The sequence below is a fragment of the Branchiostoma lanceolatum genome, chromosome 18, assembly GCF_035083965.1.
Source record: "Branchiostoma lanceolatum isolate klBraLanc5 chromosome 18, klBraLanc5.hap2, whole genome shotgun sequence".
Taxonomy (NCBI): domain Eukaryota; kingdom Metazoa; phylum Chordata; class Leptocardii; order Amphioxiformes; family Branchiostomatidae; genus Branchiostoma; species Branchiostoma lanceolatum.
Genome location: NC_089739.1, coordinates 5,478,973 through 5,485,230, shown reverse-complemented (window position 1 = coordinate 5,485,230; position 6,258 = coordinate 5,478,973). Strand labels below are relative to the sequence as shown.

At 40.6% G+C, this 6,258-nt stretch overlaps 1 non-coding gene across 1 annotated transcript; it reads right to left on the bottom strand.

Annotated features, from left to right (window-relative positions):
• Positions 1-3,835: 3,835 nt before the first annotated feature.
• Positions 3,836-4,002, bottom strand: LOC136424860 (U1 spliceosomal RNA). The gene has a single exon (XR_010753942.1). It is a non-coding gene; the product is annotated as a U1 spliceosomal RNA (small nuclear RNA).
• Between the last annotated feature and the right edge of the window lie 2,256 nt (positions 4,003-6,258).

Genomic DNA, 6,258 nt, shown 5'->3' with positions numbered 1-6,258 from the left:
AGACCATTTTAGCAAAGGAGGACCTAACGTCAACAATGTCACACAAAACGTACAAAACAAATCGTAGAAATTCGATAATAGAACACAGTATGAAATAAATCTTAAACCTTGCGCAGTTCTATTGAACTGGCATGTCTATTTAACGATTCAATATTCTTTATGCCTCAAAATTATCACTTTTTCTATGCTGAAATAACTTCTGAAATAATAACCCAGTTACCCATACTAAAATGGCGATTATCAATATTGATATATCAATACAAGTTGAATTTTACCAAATCAATAAAATGATGAAACAATAATCGTTAAAGATAGTGCGTGTTTGAAATATAAAATTTCGCTTTATTTAGTAAGATATGTTTACATTTGTAGTGGGGTCTACCCTCCCCTCTTCCCTGAGCGAGAATGATTTCGTCCGTGTCACTTGAATGACCTTGCCCCTCGGGCTAGTTCGTGCGACAAGACAATAGACAGACACCTTTCCCCCCACCTGCGCACAGGTAGGCATCTCAGGTGTCCTTTACTAAACATCTACAACTGTCCGTACGGTCAATGACCTTTCCTTTTGACTTGACCGTACGGTTATTTTTTTCTCTGGTGAACCACAAAGTTTTTGACAAGTTTCCATACAAACATCTGTTAAAAGAATCATGTCTAATATGAATTATGACATTACACATTGGTGCCGATTTCTATACATGAACATATGAAATTAATAAACTGTCTTTAGTGAAACATTTGTTGCTATATTAACCCGATACATAGGTTTAAAACAGCCCTTTTCATTTGTTCAAAAGTATAGTTTTCTTTCTTTGTTTAATCATAATCTGTCAATGCCTATCAATTGATTTATATCTAGTGTTGTTTATAAGTGCCGCTTTAACACCTTTTTACAATAGGTATTTACCGTTCCATTCACTAGGGATAACAGACGGCCTATTAAAATGAGGTAGTCTAGACTTTCAGACTCATTGGGGCACGGCCATCTTACAGAAACTAAATACTGTGGGTTCATTTGTGTTCGCAGGGATTTTCGCCGTGGACATTACTGAACAAATGTTAGCGGATGTTTTGATACATATGAATACCGTAGTTAAAAAAGATAAAGCTTTCAATCGCACACCATGTTCTATAAATCATAGGGTGATACGCCAAAAATAGTTACTCAAGCAACTGGATAAAATTTTGAAACAGTCAGACGTTTCAGACAGCATCCGCAGTCTTTCGTCACTGACAGGATTTGTCTGAAACATCTGACTGTTTCAAAATTTTATCCAGTTGCTTGAGTAACTATTTTTGGCGTATCTTACTACCTGGATGTCTAACCTTCATCAACATAGGGTGATATCATGATATTTGCAAGCAGACATGTGTACACTTTGATTTTGTCGCTTTTTACTTTGCCAAAGTAGTAAGTAGAATAAAAGCCGGCAAAAAAAGACCGAAAATCGTATGCGGGATTTTCTATTGACCACAGCAATATGGTAGTAACGTTACATGTAATTGCAAGTAGTGTATGATACCGATGGCAATGTACCTATTAAAAGAGCACCAAGATCTCAGGAGTCATTTACAACTTCCTCAGTCAATGATCATCAAACATCACACCACACATACGTCATATCCGTTCCCGGTTTACCTACCACGTGACGTCTAAGTTGCATAAGTTTTGTTGCGTAAGTTAGGTAAGACCAGGTTCAATGAACCTTCAAGTTCTACACATCGTCCTAAACGGTAACTTCATTCTTTTGCTTTCAATCGCACATTCTATAAATCATAGGGTGATATCTCGATGTATGCAAGCGGGCATGCGTACACTTATAATGTTTGTAGTTCTTTATTTTACCAAACTAAGTACCAAACTTACGGGTCTAGCTCCGTGTATGAGGAGCTTATGGTGCCAAAAGAACCCAACACACTTATCAAGATATGTAGGGGTGACCCGGTGTGCTTAGCTAAAATATGCGAGCCGTAGCGAAGCCGCATTGCAGTAAAAGCTAACGAAAACGCGTCATGCTTCGTTTTATCAGTCCGTTGTTGCCCGTTTTACCTCATATCTAAGGAAATGATGTGACATTCGGTAAAAATATGTCTAATTTTGCTAACAGTAACAACCCAACTATCTGACTGACATCGTCATTGTTCTGCTTTTCGCCCGAGTGGTTTTTGGTTGACCCCGTGACCCGACTTTTCCACTTTTTGTCTACGAGTCACTTAACAAGTCACATCGAGTTAGCTCTGATTGTAAACAAGTCACGCAAAGCGCTGGTAAGAAGCGCCAGTCCGGCCAGTGTTGTTCAAGAATTATCCTACTTTGATTGGTCGTCATGGTGCGACGTACGTAATAGCACATGCAGTACCGGTAGCGTCCGCAGACTTGTATTGGCGCTCGTAAGCGGTGTTGGAGTGGTGCATAACTGCATGGTAGCACGTCGCCAGAACGTAAGCAAGAACTTGCGTTTAAGGTCGTGGTAGCGTATTTAAGGTTAATATCTCGTATATTGGTTCATCTAGCTGTGTCCAAAGACATATCTTATGTAACGGCTGTCAATCCTATGCAACGTTGACCAAAGAGAACGAAAGAGATTCGGCAGTTATAACAGGTTTAAATCACTAGGTAATTGCCGTAACGTTATACGCATTACGTTCTGGCAAGGTGCTGTGCATGGTGCAGTGGAGATGTCAGCAAATTTGTCTTCTTGATTTTTACTTCTTGTCCCTGAATTCGAGATGAGATCGCCTACATTGTGTATATGCGTGTCCATGTGCGTGCGTGTGAGTGTGCATGTGTGTGTGTCCGTTTGTTGGTCTGTTTGTTTCTTTGTGAACATGCAGCATAACTCGGGAGGTTGTGGATGGATATTTATGATAGTTGGTATGTTTTCATGGTGACATATCAAAATGTTTATATTTCAAGTTTTTAAGTTTTTAAAATACGTAAATTTACTGCCACAGAACTTCCAGGTTTGACGTTTATGTTTCGACAAAGACAGGAGGTCTTGACCCTTCAAAATCTCTACAAACTGTTTCCAGACGGTACAACTTTCTAAATTCTAACCAGGTCCCGCCGACATTCAACCGACAGATGTTCTCAAACAGTTTTCCAGATGTTCGTTCAAGCAGATCTAAACTTTCGAAAATCAAACCGCCATTTGCAAAATCGTTTAGGAGTGACGACTATTTCGTCCTGTGAAAACACTGAAAGAAAAGTCACGCAACGTCCAGAAACACTGGATGTTTCCCAGTTGTTAGAGTGGAGCATTATGTTACACTTTGATACCAAGCCAGAACCTGCTGTACAAATACTTGTCTGTGTGTTTGACTTGCTGATGTGATGGGCATGTTTGTGTTGGTGAACCTATGATGGAATCCAATATGGCGTATTACATCGTAAAAATCTGTGTTCTGGGAAGGTAGATGAAAGTTAAACATAAAGGTAAAGAGATACACAAAACAAAAGTTACTCAAGAAACCGGATAAGTTTTGTGAACGCTCGGACAAATGGACAACGCTGAATATCAAGACCCAATCCTGTCGCGTCGGTCAGTCACCGGAATGACATCTGTAGTTTAAATCATTCCTGCTGGAGGGCGCAGCTGAACGGGGATGTTGCATCGACACATTCAGTACGTCAAACAGCAGCTACTGTATCACCATCACCCATAGACTGTGGGCGGTGCATTGTGTTTATCTCGAATCCCCGAAACACGCACAGACTAACAAGCCTAAAACAATGATTCTCCACGTAATAATACCACAGAGTTGGTCTTCCAGACATGTTTTGGGTGCTGACTTCGGACAAGGTGAAGTGTTGACTGATTTTGGATTGTAAGGGCGGGGGTTAGCGCGAACGCAGACCCCCACTATCATGAATTACGCAGCCGAGTTACCCGCGTTTGGGGTAATCGAAGGGGTCATCCCAGACCGGGAGTGCAATGGTCGGGCCTCACCCTTGACGGACGTCCGTGCGTGATCAACGTGCCATTTTTGCCAGGTAAGTATGACACCCGTAACGGTCAATTCTACCACCCAGTTCAAAAAAGAGGCATTATCTATTGTGGGATCTTAAAGCCTAAGTGTCCATAAAAATGGATATATCATACTTGCAATATTCTTCCTTCTTTTGTATATTAAGAATAACGTAAATTAGACTTTCCCTTACGGTTAACTTTGCAAAAATATAGTAGCTATTTGACTGTGATACATTACATTTCGTTATGTTTCAAGTTAACTGGCATGACCTTGACATTGCAGCATAACCTATGACGTCAAACTATCGCAAAATCTCGCTTAGACACGCGAGAGTTGACTTGACTAAATCACGCTCCTAGCGGCCCGCCCGACTGACCGGCCCACGAACAGGCCAAAAATAATCTCCAAGCAGATGTAGAGGTCTGGCTAGTTTGTTTGTTTGTTTTTATTTGAATCTCCATTAGTGTTAGATACAATCTTCCACTATTCTTCCTGGAGTTCACATTAATACATTAAAAACATCATACAAGGAACAATACATATACAAATGAATGGCAGTTATGTACAAAATCGAGTGTGATACAATAAAAATCGTGAGAGGTCAGAGGTCACTTCAAATACATTCGTGCGAACGCTCAACTACCACCAGTATTGTAATGGCTTATTTGTGTACCCTTGTGTAATCACTCTTTCTTTTAGGAATTTTTTAAACAGTGAAGGTGTAGATGTTTTGATGTGTTGTGGAAAGGTGTTATATGATCTTATACATCTGTACATGAAGGTTCTGGTAGCTGAGGTGGTTCTGGGTTTTGGCAGTTTGAAACCCCCTCCTTGGGCGAGACGGGTGTTATGTCGATGTGTGATGTCAATTCTCTGTAACCTATTGTGGATAGCTTCTGGCTTTTTGGTCACCAGAAGTTTGTGAAACATGGCGAGAGTGTTTGTGTATAATCTTACGTTGACTTTGGGCCAATTCAGCCTCCTGTGCATGTCGTCTGTGTTGGAGTCATACTTGGCATTTAGGACAAGTCTAGCTGCCTTGTTTTGTAGAATCTGTAGTTTATTTAGGTGAGATTGAGAAATAGCTGACAAAAGGCAAGAACAATAATCAATGTGACTTAGGACTAGTGACTGTGCAACTGTTTTTAACGTGTCACTAGTGAGGTAGTCACTAGATCTTGCTAGTGCTGCCAAAGCGCTGGTCATTTTGGATTTAACTTTGTCCGTGTGTTGCCCCCAGGTTAACTGCCGGTCCATTTCCATTCCTAGCAGTTTTGCCTGCTCTACTTGTTCTATTGTCTGATTGCCCACAGTCAGCTGTAGATTTGTGTTTTGTTTCAGTTTGTGACGACTACCGAAAACAATTGACTTTGTTTTACCCACATTCAGAATTAGTCTATTTGCTTCTACCCAGTTCCATACATGTGTCAAATCAGACTGCAATTTGCGTTCTATTACCGCTACACTAGAGCCTGACGCCGAAGGCGTAGTGTCGTCGGCATACATCACTATGTCAGATTGTGTAACTACTGTAGGCATATCATTGGTGTATATGCAGAAAAGTAGTGGGCCTAAGCAGCTTCCTTGAGGAACGCCGCTCTTGCACTCCTTATGTGACGATACACTTCCATTTACAAAAACTGTCTGTGTTCTATTGGTCAAGTAACTTCTTAGCCAACCTAAAGCAGATTCTTCAAAACCATAGCATTTTAATTTAGCCAGTAAGATTTCGTGATTAACAACGTCAAATGCGGCACTGAAATCTAGAAGCACAGCACCCACTAGGTTACCCTTGTCAATTTCCTCCAGCCATCTATCTGACATTTGCACAAGTGCACTCGATGTAGAATGGTACTGTTTATATGCGTGCTGACAGTCAGAAAGAATATCATTAGAAACGAGGTAAGTTTGAATTTGATGTTTACATATCTTTTCTATCAATTTGCTTATTGCGGGTAGGAGACTGATAGGACGGCTGTTGGGTCCGTTCAGTGGGAGAGCTTTGTTCTTTATAAGAGGAATTATCTTGGCCTGTTTTCACATAGTAGGAAATACTCCGTGTCTAAGTGAAGAATTAAAAATATGGCACAGGGGTTCTGCTATATAGTCAGCTGAGATTCTCAGTAAAGTGTTGTCAATGTTGTCAAGTCCGGTGGATTTACTGACTGGGAGTGAGCAGAGTAACTTGTGGACGTGACTTACTGTTACATCTTGAAATGAAAAGGTACAGTTCTTAGATGCCATGATGTTGTCTACGATCGGTGCTGTTATACTGGCTATATCTAT